Here is a 20,328-nt window from a genome sequence, read left to right as displayed (position 1 = left end):
TAGGAACAGCTGGACACAAAGGGGAGGAGACACGGAACCATGGAACCACTAGAAAACCTGGAAGTAACTATGTTGCCATGGAAACGGGGAATGCTCTGGTCTGCGAATGTGACAATGTGTACATTAAAAAAAATAATCTCCTGTACTTCAATCAAGAAAATTGTTTTGTTTCTTGTGAATGAAGTGATTTAAACCTTGGAATAAAATGAAACACTATATATGTTCATACTCAGAATTGAGCTAAGGACCTTCAATGTGGGAATCTGCAATACTATCCACTACACCATAGTACATACAGCCAATATTAATTTACTACTATGAACATTCTAACTACTTAATTCAAGCTAGTAGATTTTATTTTTGTTGGTTTTGGATATAGCAATTACATTGTAAAAAAATAAATATTAAGTTTCATGAATTCAAAAATATATATGGTAGTCCAGCACCTCAAGGTGTGCCATCTATATGCTATCATAAGAAGGTTTGCTGTGTCTCCCAGCACAGTCTAAAGAGCATGGAGATAACAGGGACATATCAGGGGCCATTATGCAAGGACAGCTGGACAGGCTTGTAGGAGAACATTGACTGAGCAGCAGTACTGGTATCTGTTCCTTTGTGCAAAGAGGAACAGGAGGAGTACTCCCAGAGCCCTAAAAAGTGACCTCCAGTGGGCTACTGGTGTGCATATTTCTGACCCAACTGCCATAAACAGCTTCCAAATGGGTGGCATGAGGGTCTGACATCCTCAAGTGGGACCTGATGTTCTCAAGAGAAGACCAGATTTGGCAGGTCTGCCACTGGTGCTCCGTTGTCTTCACAGATGAGAGCAAGTTTGCACCAAGTATGTGACAGACATGAAACAGTGGAGATGTTTTGGTGAATGTTATGCTGCCTGCAACATCATCCAGCATGACTAGTTTGGCGGTGGATCAGTGATGGTTGGCAGAGGCATATTTTAAGAGGGTCATACAAACCTCCATGTGACAGCCAATGGTACCCTGAGTGCTGTTAGGTATGGGGATAAACTCCTCAGAGTCATTCATGAGACCTTTCATTGTTGCACTGGGCCCTGGTTTCCTGGTGTTGCAGGACAATGCCCAGCCTCATGTGGCCAGAGAGTGTAGGCAGTTCCTAGATGATGAAGGCATTGATGCCCTGACTGTCCCTCTCATTCCTCAGACCCTGGTAGGAGATTCCCTGGAACACCATCCACCATTTTATCAGCACATAACCAGACATTGTCGGGAGTGCATACAGGTATATGGGGGCCATACACACTACTGAGTCACATTATGAGTTGCTGTGATCAAACTGGATCACCCAGTGATTTCTGTTTTTTACTTTAATTTTCAGTATGATTTTGAACCAGCCCTCAGTGGATTGATCATTTGGTTTCCTTTGACTGTTGTTACATCATTTTGTTCTCAACAAAATACATAATTTATATCAGTAAAGATCAAGATAAAGATTTCAACTTTAATCTTTTGTTCATTGAGATCTGATGTGTGATTTAAGTGTTCCCTTAATTTTTTTTTGGAGCAGTGTACTTACATTGGAACAGTGGTTGATTCTTCTTTCTCCACCACACAACTATATAGCTGGCATTATACACTGTAGATATTGTTCTGTTGGCATCAGCTAAATAATTTTGTCTGTCACATTGTCTGGTGGTGAAGATTATGTTCAGATCAATATTCATAAATCATGTTTCGACTGGTCCTGAGATCAGTGGGGGTTCACACCATCCAGCTACTCTTGGTTTTGTACATGGTGTGTGGCTGCCCTCCTGAAAATCCTTTTTGTAAAGATCTTCAAAAACATTTCAACATGTCAATGTTGCCTCCAGAGACATTCCAGAGTTTCGAAGTTGTCGTAGTACGTTCTATCCATGGATTGGCAATGCTTATGATTTACATGCTTTGAAACTTATTAGTCTGTGATTTTGTGAATTTCTACCAGCTTGCAACATAGCTGTTAAATGTATCAACATTTCCATTTTACAGATTTACCAGAACAGAAAGCTGACAAAATTAAAGACTGAGAATGGGGTATCCTGTAATGGTACCATGCTGAAAGTCACTGAGTCATGTGGTTTGGCCCACCACATGCAGTGGGAGGACCTTCATTTGTAACCATGCCATCAGTGTGTGTAGTGTTGTTGGTCATTGTTAATGTAGCATGTTGTTCGTGAGTTAATGTCTAAATGTAACATTCGTAACCATGTTTCTCTAGCGCGTGTTAATGTTAAAAATCATTAGTGTTAAGTGTGTCTATGTTCACTGTTTGTGTTACACAGGAGTGTCACTATAGTCTTTATGTTTTATGTAAATAAATGTTTGTCCACGTCGAGAGAGTCTGTGCATCCTGCTCCACGCCCTTCGGCACTTGGGCAGTAAACGTTACACTTCATACACTACTCCAAAATTGGCTGGACTAGAAGAGTGCCACTATCTGCTGGTGGAGATAATTGTGATCAGCACAGTTCTGAAATATTTTATTTTGGTCCAGTTTAGATTGAGACAATTATGTGAACCATATGTAATAATTTTTCATAATTTTACAAAATTATGTTACTGGGCACACAAAAATACTACCACTAAATGATCCCTTTTTAAACATAGCTACATCTGTACATGTGTCTTTCTTTCTTTCTTTCTTTCTTTCTTTCTTTCTTTCTTTCTTTCTTTCTTTCTTTCTCTGTGTGAAAAGAATACAGATGAGGTGTGAGTCAGCCTCTCTGGGTTCTCCTTGTTGTGCATGCAGTTAAGGGATTTTCTGGGAGATAATCTGTTGACATAGGCTGCTCCCTTCCCTGCCACCTTGCAGTTGATTCATATTCTTCTAAAATGTCAGCCTCTTCCACTGATGGGCCGAATGCTCTCAGCCACTTCCACTGATATGCTGTCTACTATAAGATTGGTGGCTCAGTCTATGGCCTGCTTGGGGCATACCACAACAGTCTGGCTCATAATGTTGGGCAGTATTTTGAACTGGTGATAGGTTTTGAGATTTATTGGAGAAATGGTATTTGAAACTACTGTTGTCATTTAGAAAGAGAGTGTGCACATATATACAGCGCATGATGACACATAGGGATGGGAAAAACTGACATATTCCCCATCCTTCTAAAATTTTACAAAACTATGATACTGCGCACAATAAAATAATAGCACTTGGCGCTTTTTTTTTTAACATAACTACATCCTTGTGTATAGACAGTAGTCAAGAGGATCATTAGCACAAGGACAAAAGTGTGTATGTGTATGTGTGTGTGTGTGAGTGTTTTGTATATTGTCAGAAAAAATGTCTTCTGTAGAACAAAAAATCAGGGGTAAAACTAGAATAAATCTGAGGTTCCTTATTAACCTATAAATATGCAAGGACAAATATGTTATTTGACATGATAAAGACATCTTTCACAAGTGATTAAGAAATACAATCCAAAGCCTTTTCCCTCAGAAGTTAACATATAGTGAGCTTACAGAGGTAACTCATAGATGCACTTAGTAAGCATGAAATAGTAAATAAAATGAGTAAATATGAGTAAAAATAAATAAATATGCATCATGCTTCATGAATAAAGAACTAATGAATAAATATAATTAACAGCTGAACTACCTAGTACACAAAGGAATAATACAGCTTGCATGAATAATGAACAGAGAAGTGATTATTTTTTCAATTACATAGACCTACAGTAGATACTTAGCATCATTCAGAAATTTTTATGTAGACTATACGTTCATACAGTGGCAATAATAAGTCTACACACTTCTCAGTTTTATGTGATGTTATAAGTACTACCTTTCTGCATTTATCGTGAAACTGCAACCTATAAATTAAAGTGAAAATTCAATTGCTATGTTTCATTTGGTGACTTTCAAACTGGTCTTGAAATTGGACTAAAATTGCACAGTGTATGCCTAACTTTAGTAATGTCACTGTTGTGCCATATTTCTCCACTTGTTGACTGTCAATACATGTTGCTTGGTATTTTCAGTGTAATGTTTGTTGGAACTCTCTGCTGATTGATTTTTAAATAATAAGATCCTGCACCTGCTTTGTGTTTGCTCTTTGGAGCTATAGCTTTTCTCATTGGATATTTCCAAGATGTCAGGAAAATCCTATAGGAACAGCTGAATTATTTGGGGTTAATCAGTCACTTTAATTGATGGCAGGTGTGCAGTAAGCAGTATTTTGCATGAGTATGAATGTGATTGGTTGATTCTTAACACTTTCATATAAATATAAATTTATAGATCATGTGTGTGTGAATCAGTGATCATGTCCCTCTGGCTGGGTGCCCAGCACGTCATGACATTCTGGATGGAGACCTCAGATATTGTTCCAGGGATCAGCTTGGGGCATTCAGTTCAGGGGTCACAGCCCCTATTGCTCTGATTACTCATCTTATAAATACATTTCCAATTTGCCCCCCTCTGGGTGGTCTCCTTTTTCTCCATGCTCGGGTCCTCTACCAAATGCCTGGGAGGTTGAAAGACCTGCATAGTATTTTAGCTATTCCCAGGACTGCACTTTTATGAACCGAGATCTCGGATGTTGTTCCTGGGATCTGCTGGAGCCACTCTCCCAGTTTGGGGGTCACAGTCCTTAGTGCTCCAATTATCATGGGAACCACTGTTGCCTTCACTTTCCACATCGTTTTCAGCTTTTAGTTTTTAGCATTTGGTATTTTTCGTGTTCCTTTGTCCTGATGTTGCAGTCACTTTAGATTGCTACAACTATAATTACGGCCCTCTTTTGCTCTTTGTCCATCACTACTATGCCCACTTGATTAACCATTACCATTTTCTCAGTCTGGATCTGGAAGTCCTATAGGATCTTAGCTTTTTCATTCTCCACCACCTTCAGGGGTATGTCTCACTTTCACCTTCAAAATTTCAGCATGCACTTGGCACAGATGTTTTTGTATACTCTGACAGTTAAACACTTGGTTATGGTGTTCCATGTATGCTCTGCCTGCTAGCATCTTGCATCCCTCTTTTATGTGCTGGAATGTCTCAGGGGCATCTTTGCACACCCTGCATCTGGGGTTCTGCCTCATCTGGTAGATCCCAGCCTCTACTGATCTTGTTCCTGTGCCTCTGTGCTATCTTTCAATTCAGCCTTTTTCAGCCATTGGTAGGATTTCTCTACATCAGTTCTTTCCATTATCTGCCAGTGGTACATACCATGTGAGGGTTTATCCTCCCATTATGACTCCTGTTCCTCCTCATTTCCATCCTTGAGTTTCTGCTGTCTGAGATGTCACTAAGCACTTGATCACTTGAGGCCATCTTCCCGGTGTACTCCTGGATATTGGATGTTTCTTCTTGGACAGTGGCTCTGATGTTCACTAATCCTCAGCCCCTTCCTTCAGCATAGCATATAGTCTCAGAGTGTGATGAACCCCAGGAGCCACACTCAGCCTCACACTGCTACGCCTACTCGCACACACCCATGATCTGATTCACCAGAGTACTAGCACGCACCTGATCCTCATTCTCCTCATTACTGCCCCCTTCCCTCGCATTCACATTGTGAAGTATTGCTAACCCTATGTGGCATACCGAGCTTTCCAGTATCATGTTTATCTTCCTGTTTGTGGGACTTCTGCCTGTTTTTTTAGACCTCATCTCCCGCCTGACCCCTGGACACCAACCGGACTCTGCCCTGTGTTATCGACCTTGGAACAACCTGACTACGAATACCTGCCTGACCCCACAAATCTGTTCGATTTCAAAAATAAAACCTCTTTCAATTGGATCCTTTTCCTTGTGTGTGTGGGCAATCGTTATACAGAGTGCTGGATTTGGGCTGAAACCATTTGTGCATTGTGAGGAGTTTCCATGTCTTGATGTCGGTGGCTTATATCTCCTCCTTTGGCCATCTGATTATGCCAGCAGAGTATCTGATGACTAGAAGACTATACAGTTGTGGCCAAAAGATCTGAGAATAGCACAAATTTTGGTTTTCACAAAGTTTACTCCTTCAGTTTTTATGGTGGCAATTTGAGAGTGATCAGATGAATTGCAATTAAATGCAAAGTCATTCCTTGCCGTGAAAATTAACTTAATCACAAAATTACTGCATTTCAGCCCTGCCACAAAATGGCCTGCTAACATCATTTCAGTGATCTTCTCATTAGCTCAGGAGAAAGTGTTAATGAGGACAAGGCAGCTGATATCATGCTGTCTTGCTGATTAGAAGAACAGACTCATTGCTTTAAAAGGGTGGTGGTGCTTGAAGTTTTCTTCTGTTAACCATGGCTACCTCCAGGGAAACCTGCAGGCATCATTGCATCAAAAGGTCTTATAAAATAGTGCTTAAATCAACCATTTATCAACTCATCAAGAACTTGAAGGAGAGAGGTTCAAGTGCAGTGAAGAAGGCTTCAGGGCACCCAAGAAAGTCAAGCAAGTACCAGGACTGTTTCCTAAAGAGGATGCAGCTACAGGATCGGGTTACCACCAGTGCAGAGCTTGCTAAAGAATGGCAGAAGCCAGGTGTGAGTGCATCTGCACACCTAGTGAAGCGAAGGCTTTTGGAGGATGGCTTGGTGTCAAGAAGGGCAGCAAAGAAGCCACTTCTCTCCAAGAAAAACATCAAGGACAGACTGACATTCTGCAGGATGTATAGGGATTGGACTAACTACTTGGATTGCAATATATGTCATATTTAGTTTAACACTATTGGACTGTCAGGTTTAGATAAATAGGGGCAGAGTCGAATGCAGTATAAAGGATATAGTTTAATAGGCAACAGGGGCAATCCAAGGACATAGTCAATAGACAGGCTAAGGTAATATCCAGAGAGTAGTCCACAAAGCAAATAAAACCAACAGAAATCCAAAACAGGATAACATAAAACAATAAAAAAAAAAAAATAGCCCACTAATGCAAGGCAGGATGATTAGACTTCGCAAAGATCAACCACATGAGGCTTAAATACTAGAACAAATGAGGACTAACAAGACACAGGTGATTACAATAACAGGTGGAGATACTAACAAGGAATCAGAACTAGGAAGTAAACAAAACAGGTTGCGTCGCTGTAGGAACCACAATGCCAGGGAGGGGTGAAAGTAACATGGCCAAATAAGAATTTTGCTGAGAACCATTTCAATGCAACATGCATATTTGAATAAAGTACATATTTTGATATATTGTAATAGAATTATTTTCATGTTTTAAGATTACAGAGTTATAAACAAGTATATCATGTTTGACAGATCAGTTTAAAAAACATTTGTCAGTTTGTCTACCATGGGTGAGACACATTATGAATAAAAATGGTGAGAGATAAACATGCTACCATGCCTCATCATGAATATGCCTAGATAATATAATCAAAGTCACATGCTGTCTTTTAGTCCTTGGGGCTTTTTTATTCGCTACTGTAGTCAATGGATGTCGAAATGACTGTTTGTGTCTTAATTGTCTGCGTGTTTTATTTATGTTATGGTTTTAGTCTCAGATGCATAAGCTTTCAAATTACTATAACCTATAAATTCATAAAGAACCATTCATGGCCTGCTGATATGTAAACTATATCCAACAAATTTTATTTGTAATACATGGAAAATTATACTGCCTATCAGAAATCTTATTAAAAGACCAGGCAGACAATCCAAACACTGCATCAATTAGGTAGAGATCAATCTATAGTGAAAAGGGCAACAAAGGCTGGAAAAAATACAGGAGAATGGTAAACCAGGCAAATGTAAATGTAAATCTAAGGGTATGATGAGACAGAATTAGGAATAGATGTAAATGATTAAAGGTATGAGCTTTGACAGAGCTGGTGGTTAGTAGGGCAAGAATGAGGCGGGACGTGAGGGCAAAGGAGGATGTGTGTGCATGTGTGTGTAAAATGTTTGTTATGGGTGTTAGAGTTTGATATGATTGGCTCATCTCTTTCCTCTAATATGAATATCTCTACACATAAATTCACATTAAGAGATTTTAAGTTAGTTAGCATTAAACACTTTTGCACTCCTAAACACGATCCCAAAACACATCAAGCACTTTAGATCATTTTCTATCTAGTGAATTTCTTTAAGGAGTTAATGTTATTGTTACCACGATAAGCAGTTTTTAGTAATGTTTATTTGTTATATAGCTAATATTAATCTGCTGTTAATCAGCTGTTTGGACTGTTATTAAACAGGTGTTCATAGAGTAAGCTTTGGTATGACAGGAGTTTTTAGCTTGAAATTAACCTTGTCCTTAGGCTCTTCCATATAAATGTGTTTGCTAATGTTAGTGGTGGAGCATTGTGATGGCCTGAGTGTTGTAGGGCAAGGGGCAGGACGCACAGACTACAGAGAAACACAATCATTTGAATAAACATGCAATGAACAGCAAAGACACCGGGAATGTGACAGGATTTAAATGCATGAACTTAACAAGGTAGAAGCGAGGGACAGCTGTAAGCAATCAAACAAGGGGTGGAGAAAATGAAACTATGGCATGGAACTAAAATACACAAGACAGAGAAAACATGGAACACAGAAGCTGGGAGGGACTAATCGTAACACCAATCTACTACTCTAAGGCTAAGCACTTCAAATGAGCGAGCTTAATGACCTCTATTTTGAGTAATGACCACTGGTTCTGGAAATGCTCAAGATCCTCTCAGATTAAAGCAAGAGAAGTGTTAATTTCATGTGTACAATTGCAAATTGCAGTGCCTAGTGCAAATGTCTGCAAGTCAGTCAGGTGAGATAGTAGTTCAATGTATATGCAAGTGTCCATTTAACACTGCCTGTAGGAAAAAACTGTTTGTGAGAGCAGAGTTCTTGGCCTGGTTTTTCTGTAGCCTAAGTTCAGATGGGAGTGCTGGAAACAAACTGTGGGGTGGAACATGTCCTTCCTGATACTGGAAGTGGCAGTCATAATAAAAACAGTCAGCAATGACTCGACATGCACAGGGTGGACCGTTCCATGTGATACCATTACAACAATGAGACACAAGACCTGTTGCACTGAAATCTGTGACCATAAATTTTGTTACTTTAGTTGGTGCTGCTTCGTACTATAAGTAATAGTAATTCTGAAAGTAATTCAGATTTAGGCAGGCTTCATAGTTTTCACTAGTTTTCATTTTTTTATTATTATTATATAGTTTATATCATATTATATCATTTGTAAGCATCCTACTTTAAACCTTACATTCAGCCAAATTCTCTTAAAATGCAAAAGGAAATACAAAATGATACATGTTACAGAACCAATATGTAGTAATATATCATTACTTGGCACCAGAAAAGTGTACTGTTTTAAATGTTTTGGGCCTAAGTGCAGTGTTTCCTATGGTTGACCGTACAATCCTTTTGAATGTGGTTTTGGCATCTAGGCTACTTCTCTTAAGTGGTTTTCCTCAGTAGAATGTTAATATTTGTAATACTGGCAATTTTCTATTTTCCAATGACAGCCATTACTTGTGGTTTGCCTGGGGGCTCTGTTTTGAGCCCTGTTCTATTTTTGTTGTATATAATTCCTCATGGGCCAATCTTTCATGAATATAAAATCTCTTACCAATGTTATGCAGATGATATGCAGTTATAGCGTCAACTGAAAGCGGGTGACAGCTCTTTGAAACCCCCTTTTCATTGTCTTTTCAATTGCTGGATGTCCAAGAATGTCATGTTACATGATGACAAGACAGAAATTGTTTTTGGAAATCTTGTGAACACTAAAATTATAGCTGACTAACAGAGACCATTATCAAATAACATACATAGTTATGCAAAAAATCCTACCATCTTCTTTGACTTCACTTTAAACTTTGACAACGAGATAAATGCAGTGGTGAGAGGTAGTTTTGTTTTTTTTTCCAGATAAAAATCTGATTTATAAAACTTAAATGTGTTCTGTCATATAAGGATTGTAATTTCCTTTAAATGGGACTTTTTTCAGTTTACATTATATATCTTACATCTGGTCAAATGCAGCTTCTTGACTTCTGTCTGGTAAAATGAAGAGAGAATGGATCTCTCCAATGATTAACATTTACGTATAGAATACCTTTTAAGGATTTGTTATTTGTTTTTAACTCTCTACACTGCATGGCTCTGAGCTATAGTTCTAATGTTCTTTTCCACTTTCTGTTTCTTGAGTGTGAAGATCTTCAAATCATTTGTTTGTCACTATTCTCTGCTCTAGATTGAGATTAAAAGGAAATGGTTCTTTTTCTGTGGCAGCCCCCAGATTATGGAAACCCTTACCATTTTACCATATTATGGATTATTTTCTTACCATTTTCTGTAAGATTGTCACTTACAGTAGACATTGTAAGTCTAAAAAACCTACAGATTTTCCCAGGTGTATCCTAGCATGTACAGAATTGTGAGATCTGTTGACCTGTCATGCTTTTTTTTACCCTCCCACTACTGAGGCATATGACACCAGCTCAATCGGACTATAAGTGGTACTATAGTGCACCAAAATGCATTCCAGCCCATAACTCCTACACTACATGCCAAACATAATGCTTTTGTTGAATTCCTAGGTTTTTACAATAATTCCTAAGTTTTATTTATTCAAACTACACAAATCTGGCCTCCAGATATTCACAAGAATTTTAATTGTAATAATTATGAAACAATTCTGGACATTTCAACAGATGCCAATCAAAAATGAGTGGCGCGTCCACTGCCATTATTATGCAAATATAACTCCAACTCATGAACACTGATAGAATGATGCCAAACTGTACTCCAAAGGGGACTGGAGAAGGGATATTATTTCAGCACACCTGCATCTCTAGGTCATGCTCATGGGCAACATTTGAGACTTGGGTGGATGGGGAGGGCAATGAGTATTTCTCATGTAGGTTTTCAATCGATGCAATTATGTGCTGCTCATTAGCATGGTCAGGAAAAACTTGAAGATGTTATTGATGTTTACTAGGCTCTCACCTAGATTTGATGATTTAAAGTGCTAATCATTGATTGAATCTTGTTTGGAATATATCAGCATATAACTAATTTCTAGAGAGAAATACAAGTGCAGCCAATCTGTTGATCATTATCACTATTCAATGGCCCACTAGTGTCATGGAAAACACTTTCTGATTAAAGTAGATAGTTTTGACAAATATCGATATTCCAGAATTAGAGTTGACAAACATTTTAGGAGAGGTAATTACCTAAAGAGCCAGAAAGTCTCCAGTTTTTCTCATTGGATGCAAAGTGCCAGTTTATACAGTTTAAACATGTTGACTTGTCTTAAAAATGATGCAGAGAGTGTTTTCATTAAACATGCACAAATCTGACTTCCACATACTTTGAACACACCAGAAAACCTGTAAAATCATAACTGTGTCCAATTCATATGCACTTACTTTAATAATGTCTAGCAATATAGCTACATTTTGTCAATTTATCCCCTCTATCGATAAAAACGAAAATACTTTAATGTTATTCCTATAATCTTTTTCCCTAGAAATTAACTTTCTAGAAATGTGCTTATTATTTTGGGTTCAAAGAATGCAGGGTGTAACGTTGAGCAGTTAGGAGGCAGACACGTATGGAAAAGAGCAAGATTTATTATGGGCAAATCCAAAATCAGAGTCGTTGTAGCAGTCCAGGCTCATAAAGCCAACACGGAAAGCATGGAGATACATGATTAAACAAGCAAAACACACGAAGGCAAACAGGGGAAGCAGGTTATAATAAAGGCTAGGAAACACAAAGGCACAGAGTACAGAGAAACACAATCATTTGAATAAACATGCAATGAACAGCAAAGACACCGGGAATGTGACAGGATTTAAATGCATGAACTTAACAAGGTAGAAGCGAGGGACAGCTGTAAGCAATCAAACAAGGGGTGGAGAAAATGAAACTATGGCATGGAACTAAAATACACAAGACAGAGAAAACATGGAACACAGAAGCTGGGAGGGACTAATCGTAACACCGATCTACTACTCTAAGGCTAAGCACTTCAAATGAGCGAGCTTAATGACCTCTATTTTGAGTAATGACCACTGGTTCTGGAAATGCTCAAGCTCCTCTCAGATTAAAGCAAGAGAAGTGTTAATTTCATGTGTACAATTGCAAATTGCAGTGCCTAGTGCAAATGTCTGCAAGTCAGTCAGGTGAGATAGCAGTTCAATGTATATGCAAGTGTCCATTTAACACTGCCTGTAGGAGGCAGTGAGAGCAGAGTTCTTGGTCTGGTTTTTCTTTAGCCTAAGTTCAGATGGGAGTGCTGGAAACAAACTTTGGGGTGGAACAGGTCCTTCCTGATACTGCAGACTGCAATGATTTCCTATCTGAGGCACGGCAGTTATAAATCGAGAAAGTCAAATCAAATCAAATTTATTTATATAGCACTTTTTACAACAGATATTGTCACAAAGCAGCTTTACAAATGTCCGAGTCCAAGCCCCCAGTAAGCAAGCCGAGGAACCAAGACTCAAAGGGTTGGCCCATCCTCATCTGGCAGATGGTGCAGTGATGGTGCAGGTCAGGATGTTTCTGAAGAAGCTACCAGTGTTCTTTGATCTTTAGAAGTAGGGATGCTGTTTATTCTTTTCCCATTACAAAGTGTTCAGGAATCATAAATACGTTATCCCTAGTTCCCCAGAACTTTAAAGCTATGTTGTTTCCGCTAGCATGCTTTATGTCATTCTTTGCTGTCATTAACACACATGATACATTTTAAATGCTAATAAATATTGATAATGAACACAGAATTTGTTTCATCTAGATATGAGATTTGCTTACTATGAATTCTTGTGTAGATGCACAGGAATTTTATATAAACACCTGTCGTGATTAAAAACAACTTCCTGGTGCTACTTAATGGAAGCATAATGGAGTCAATTCCTCCAACATGTTTACATGTTCATACAAGCAATTGGAACTTGGCAATTAAAGTTGCTGATAGGCAAATATATGTTATAAATATATTATAAATATGTGATAAATATGTTTTGTACAGGCTCTTTAAAGCAAGCATTTTGGAATAATAGGTAAAACTACGATTTGCAGTTAATTTTTGTGTTTCGTTTTTAATTATTTAGAGGAAAATGTCTTTAAAAAGCTATTTAACACCTTTTAAAGTCAGGTTTCTGAAATTTGAAAATTCATAACTAAGTTTGTTAAGTTCAATTTTCTTTCAACCAAATCATTTTTTATGTGAATTATCATATTGTTATAAAATGTTACATTTTTACATTTGTTTTTAGATGTTGAATTGTTGATGCTCATTGCATTCAAAGAATGTTTTTTGTTAAAACATGCCACAGTATACAATGGATGACATGCTGCTGCTAATTCTACTTTTCTTATATTTGAAGTGTTGGAATTTAATGTTATAGTATTATTCAGAGAGTCCTGTTTACATTAATACAATTTTATGTTTTTAACAATCTGTGTTTAGGAAAATGAGGCTCTTTTTGAATAATTATAATATATTTCATCAAATCATAAGCAATAGTCTGTTTTGTCCAGTAGTATTGTGATTAAGATGCACGTGCGTGTATATTTAACAGCTATTTTACCACCAGCAACTAAAGTTGCCAAGTGTTCACATCCAGTTTTTATTAAAAAGAATAAACATCTGGCAAAAATAAATGTTGAACCTGTTTAAGTGAGTCACGGAGAGTACATAATTATGCATAAAATCACTGGAAGAAATGTGTGCACAAATATATTAATGTTGAACTGAGTGAGTAAAGGTGAATATATGGCAATAATACTGATTCCAGATGGAGCTTAGTAGGCCTGTAAAATAGGGTGCCAGAACAAGACCAGAGCACAAGGCTGGGAGCATGACTAGCAATAACAAATAATTCATATCAAATATTTAGCATGGTCTTCCTTTACTAATTTTAGATACCAACGTTTCAAAACTATCTTGGCACTTTGATGCAATGTTTCAAATTGTGGTTGCACTCTCATGTCATGGGATCTTAGGGAAGTGAGGGTTTGAAAAGCTTTGGCAGGCAGCTCCAGTTGCAATGGACACTTATTATTTATATCTTTCATAAAATGCGAATAAAATCCAAGCATAAAATTTGACACTATAATATAAACAAACATTCAAACCTCACATACTACCCATTATTCAACTAACTAAATCTTTGGAACCCTTGAACAGAATATTCATGCAATATTTATTGTTAGAATATGTGCCGTCACATTACAGAATTTATATATACTTTTATACATGGACACAGAAATTATTTGGAAATGGAGGTACACTTTAAAGATTTATTACTGTAAAGAACAGACACTATTATTCTGTTGGTAACAGATACAAATAAAATTTTGCAAAGCAAATAATACAATGCTTCTGTATCCTTCCCTTCCTAAATATACTATAAATTGGCTTTTTGTATAATAAATTAAATGCTAATAACCATTTACAAACAGTAGCCAGGTCTGTTTGAAGTATAGCAAATATGTACATTTCCTTTTGCAAGTCTCATTAGGAAAATTAAAGGAAAGGATTAACTGTTAATTTTTAGACTAATTCACAACCTTCCATTTTTTAAAAGACAGATGAAATATCTCTTGTTTTCTTCATGTTTTGATGTGGTTCAGCAATTTCTGTCCCAGGGGTTCAGTGGCTTTTGGTTCCTTACCCTAGGGACAACATGCAACAAATCCTATGCCCATGTTTTTATATACATTAACATGATTAATATGGCTGTTGTGTAAAGCTTTGATATGAATGGCCAGAAGATAAAACAGAGTTTCAAAAATATATTTTCCAGCAGAACTGCTTTTGCCATTTAATTAGACTTCATTGTGGCCATCACTAGCAGATATATTCATCAACATATTCGATGAAGAGACAGAATACTACGAAATATGAATGGGAGAGCTAATAACACTTAATCTTGTCTATTGTTGTTGAATACACAATCAGCAGGTGTGGTTAGGTGTGCTCTCGCAATATCCAGTCAGATTAACTCCACTCGTTCCCTAGCAGCCAAGTATAAGCCGATTCAATGATGGGGGAACAGACATACTTTTCAGGGAAGCACAGAGCCGCCAAGGTACTTGAAGCAGATATTCCAGGTTTGATGAAATTAAACTGACATTGGTAGAGGTGGCTCAAATCATAAATGAAACCTCTTCTAGTGGTATTCAGAGTCAGAGAGCAATTATACAATTTTATTATATATATATATATATATATATATATATATATATATATATATATATATATATATATATATATATGTAATCATTATGATATACATAATTATAGCATACATACTCATACTATTGTATTAATACAGTCATTATGGGAATAAAAAATATTTACATAATTGTGGTATGATTAAGTAATTTAAATTATATAATTTTTCATGCATAATGACAACTGATTTCTATTTAGCAGTCTCTAGTCCTCAATGCTTCAATGTTAGGTGGAAATTTTGTTATGCAAGTATAAGGGTATAGGTGCAGTATTGCTATCCCAGAATGTGAAAAGGTTATAGCTTCCTGCAGAAGAGCCATTTCAAGGCCAGTGCAAAACTACTGTGTGACACTACTGTTTTGACAAGAGTTTTATACCAATTTCTGAATTCGTTACTACTGCATTGTAGAATTTCAGACAGCAGGACATCCTGGCTCATTATCTCTTAGGTCATGCATTAATGAGTGAGAAGACTGAAACCTGTTGACAATAAAAGGCAAGCTCATCACAGATGTTTAAACATGTCCCAACACAGTGTAAATATAGCCCACTAATTAGATGTCTAACTATTTGAGTGGATATGTGCCTTTAGCTAGCCTACAAATGTATGGGGTTTTTACCTAGTAAACCACATATAATTACTATACCAGTCTCAATTCACCAGTCTCACAATTTATCTCAGTTTTACAGTCTTAGCTTTTGTCAACAGCCAGAATCTGAGTGCTATCGAGACAGACAGCTTGGTGAGAGTAATTTATTTGTTAACACAGCTAAGACAAAACAGTTCAACAATCAGTATATTTACAATGAAACAAGCTAAATGGCTTTCTAGCCTGTGTGTGTGTGTGTGTGTGTGTGTGTGTGTGTGTGTGTGTGTAGAAAAGGGGAGGAGAGTGAATATGTGAGTGAAGATGTTTGCAAGCCCACATGAGTGTGGGTGTGTGATGTAGGAAGGAGGTAGTATTTCTGTCTTTTGAACAGTAGAGTCACATGGCTGTATGTTACTGAGCTCAGCTGGTTTGTTGTAATGTGACTGCTGAACAAAGGACAATAGCACTGGTTTTACCAACTAACAATAAAGTCAGTGGTCTGCCTTATCCTAAGGAAGGAGAGATTATAATGAGATGTCACGTATGATGGTTAGTAAAGAGAGGGAGAGTGTTCACATGCAAAGAGGAGAGATAACTCTGTGTGCTACAAATCTTAAGGTTAAGGTTATCTAAACAAGATGGATTAACCACAAAATACAAATACATTAAAATAGCATTTAACTATTTAAACCATGTTTGTTAATGAAACTATGTTTAGATTAACTATGCCTGTTAAATAGCCCTTGGTGTTGAGATGAACAATACCCAGATGTTATAAAGTCATGTGGTGATTTTGAGGTTATCCAAGTTTGTCTGGAATACTTCCGGAATTTGGAGGGAATTTCCACCGCATGTTCCTATGTGATAAAACACAATGTTGTCCAGGCATACTGAGAATTGTTTTTCCAGTGCTAAAATCCAGGTGAGAGAGTTTTGTCTGCCGTTTAACAAGAGGACATTGATCTTCACTGTTTCAGCCTGTGTTACCCTTTGCAAGCTTGTTTGAAAGAATGTCGGTGAATGTGTTGCCATGGTAATACCTATCAGGTGCTAGTTTAGAAACCACTGTTAGTTAAATTAAGAAATATGCTTTTCAACTGTTTGCTGTTGTCAGATTCTGTGCACGAACATAGATGGAGTTGAATGCAGTTTAATAGAGAACAGGGGTAGTCCAAAAACGTAGTCTATATATATGCAAAGGAAGTCTCCAAAGAGCAGTCCATGATGCAAACAAAACAGACAGGGAACAGGCAAAGGGAGTAATCCCGAATAGCAACCAACAATAATGCACAGCTCAGTAATGTAACACGTTGACAAGACTTCGCAAAAATAGACTGAATACATGGGGCTTAAACACAGAGACTAATGACTAACAAGACATAGGTGAACATAATGATAGGCAGAGATGCAAACAAAGGGGCGAAACAGAATGAAACCAAAACAAGGAAGCAGGAGGAAACAAAACCAGGAAACAGGTATCTTTGCCATTAAAATCGTGACACCAGGGAGGGACGAACGTAACAGAATCACTCGTCTGCCAATGCACGGTTCCTGATGTGCTAAAAAAACAAAACCAAGCAGAAAACCCAAGAACTAGGGAACAGAAACAAGACTAGACATGTACAGGCACAGGAAACATAGTCAGAACTGGAGCTGTGACAGGTGGCAAAACACAGATGGGACCAGGAAATGCAGCAGTAGGCAGGACGTCACATGGAGTTGAAGTAGGAAGACCAGGAATGACACACAAAGCAGGCACAGGAGAGGAGGTGAGGCAGTGATCAGACAGAGGATCAGGTGTGACACCAGGAACCGGGACTGGAGATGCTTCAGGACGAGGAGTAGATTCAGGGGACCTAAATGGGAAACTGGCACATGGCACAAAAACTGGTAGAGCGGTGCCCTCCACATCAGAGACAGGAACTGATAGGGTGGTGTCCTCCATGCCTGAGACAGGAACTGGATGGGTGGCACCCTTCACACTGAGACAGGGACTGGCTGGGTGGCGTCTCTCATGCCGCAGACAGGCATTGTCATTGGGTCAGGAAGCGCAGCAGCTACTGGCAGCTGGTCCGTACCAACCACTGCTGCATTCGATGAGTCCAGAGGCACAACTGTTGCAGATGACAGGTCTGGGAGTGCATCTGCTGCAGATGACAGGACTGGGGGCACTGTGTCAGTCAGTAGCAGGTTTGGAGGCATGGCTGTTGCTGATGGCATGTCCCGAGGTGTTGCAGATGTGGCTTGCGCATCCCTGAGTGTACCAGACATGGCCTTAGCGACCACAAGCGTGCCGACATCCAGAGGCTGGCCGTTGTGTTCCTTGCTGGTGCCTGGAGGCTGGCTGTCACATGCCAGTGTCTGGACCCTGTAACACAAGGCAACAAATGGAAAGAAGAGCCCCTGCACTGTTCCTCAGGCCCATAGTCTACCTCACATGTTCCATGGGGCAGGCCTGATGGGCCTTCAGAGCCTTATGCAGGTGCATATCTTTACAAACATTTGTGAAAGAATGGGCCCTTATAAAGTGTTCGCCAAATTTGAGTGTGGTACTGTAATAGGATGCCACTGTTGCAAGTCAGTACATGAAATTTCTTCTCTCCTGGATATTCCATGATCAGCTGTGAGTGGTATTACTGAAAATTGGAAGTGTTTGGGAACCACAGAAACTCATCCATGATGTGGCAGACCATGTAAAGTTACATAGCAGTGTTGCTGAGGCACATACTGCATAAAAGTCGGCAATGCTCTGCTGATTCATTAACTGCAGAGTCCCAAACCTCATCTCGCATTAACATGAGCACAAAAACTGTGTATTAGGAGCTTCATGGCATCAGTATCCATGGCTGAGCAGCTGCATACAAGCCTAACATCACCAACAACAATGCCAAACACTGAATAGAGTGATGTAAAACATGCCATCGCTAGACTGGAGCAGTGTAAACTGTAGAGTGACAAACCACACTTCTCAATCTGGCAGTCTGATGAACAAGTCTGGGTTTGGTGAATACCAGGAGAATGCCAGGAGAACATTACCTGCTTGGCTTATTCATAAGTTAGTATATATTTAAGCATTAGATAAGAACTGATTAAACCTGTAACATTAATTGCACTTGAACCAACATAGTAGTTTATTACAGTGAATAGCTTTTCCTTGAAGTTCTTGACATTCAGTGATGGTGTGGAGACCAGGGTTCTTAGACTGAGGAATTGGACCTTCGGATCTGTAACATCTGCCCGAGTACCGAAGGGCGTGGAGCAGAATGCACACACTTCCTTGACAACGATGAACATTTAATTGAAACATAAAGACAATGGCACTCACATGATTTACAAACAATAAATGCCACATGGTTAACACGGAACAATAACTGACAACACTGCACACAATGACAAGAATTTAAATACACAAAAGACTAACACAATACAGGTGTGTGCAGGTGTGGCTACAAAACAGGATCCTCCCACTGCACGTGGCGGGCTAAACCATGTGACTCACTGGAGGCGGGCGTTCCATGACAGGATCTGACTTTAGTCACATAGGCCTTTGCAGGCAGACATTTTCCAAAATTAGAGTGGGTTTTTTACTGGCAGTGTATTAGAATTTCAGTAAAGATTAGATGTGTGTGTTCAATAAGAGCCATGATGGATCAATTCCAACAAATACACACTAATGAAAATAAATTAATGCGATAATAACAAAATAAACAATGATTAACATATGGCAAACCAAGACATCCTAATATTTCTAGCTGCATATTGAGAGGTTATTGACTTATTTATGAAACAGAAATAGACGGAAAAAACATTGTCTTCGCCAAAGGTTAGTGTGAGGGTGGTGGTGGGGGGGGGGGGGGTTAGCCCTAACCATTTTTTGTTTCAGTCGTAGTTTATATGTATGTACCTGACTAGACTGATCGACTCGACATACTCCTCTCCTCACCTCTCAACTTGTCAACTCCACACATCCAACTTCTCCACTCAACTGAGTGGGTAGATTGTCAGTTATCTCTTGGAATAAATGATGCTTGCCTAGGTCATGCATATTCAATAACCTCTGTTCACAATTGGGGAAAATAATGTAAGAAATATAGGAATATAGGAATACATCGGATTCACCACAGATTAAATATTCAGAAAATATGGAAATAAAGCAATAAAGGAATAATAATAAAGAAAATCATATATTCCTATCCATTTCTACCTCCTGGTCTTAGAATGAGGGTAGAACATTTAGATAATCATTTTAATTACTTTACAACTACTAACTTTAAAATATTGTCTGCTTGGTTCATATAGTATTTCTTGTAAACTTGACTAGGTGTGAGTAACAATTTGTTTAGAATATACATGAGGTTAAGCAACATACAGATGAGGTAATATGAGTGAATAATACAAATTAATGAAGGATAAGTACTGAACAGAATAATGTAACAACAGGCATTTATAAAACTTTATAAAACAAAAAGGTCAGGGATCAGGCCATCTTGGTAGCTGGGCCATTTATGGCTCTGTTGCTAATTCACCAGGCACCAGCATATCCCAGGTCCCGTCTGTGGCCCAGGGGTGGAAGA

General features: G+C 38.4%; 1 protein-coding gene across 1 annotated transcript in view; it reads left to right on the top strand.

The window, feature by feature from the left end:
* Positions 1-20,328, top strand: part of si:dkey-174m14.3 (brain-enriched guanylate kinase-associated protein) — a 74,562-nt gene that overhangs the window by 12,628 nt on the left and 41,606 nt on the right. The window lies entirely within an intron of this gene.

This window comes from Electrophorus electricus, chromosome 7, assembly GCF_041902795.1.
Source record: "Electrophorus electricus isolate QZ-2024a chromosome 7, ASM4190279v1, whole genome shotgun sequence".
Taxonomy (NCBI): Eukaryota; Metazoa; Chordata; class Actinopteri; order Gymnotiformes; family Gymnotidae; genus Electrophorus; species Electrophorus electricus.
This window is presented reverse-complemented; position numbering and strand designations above follow the sequence as displayed.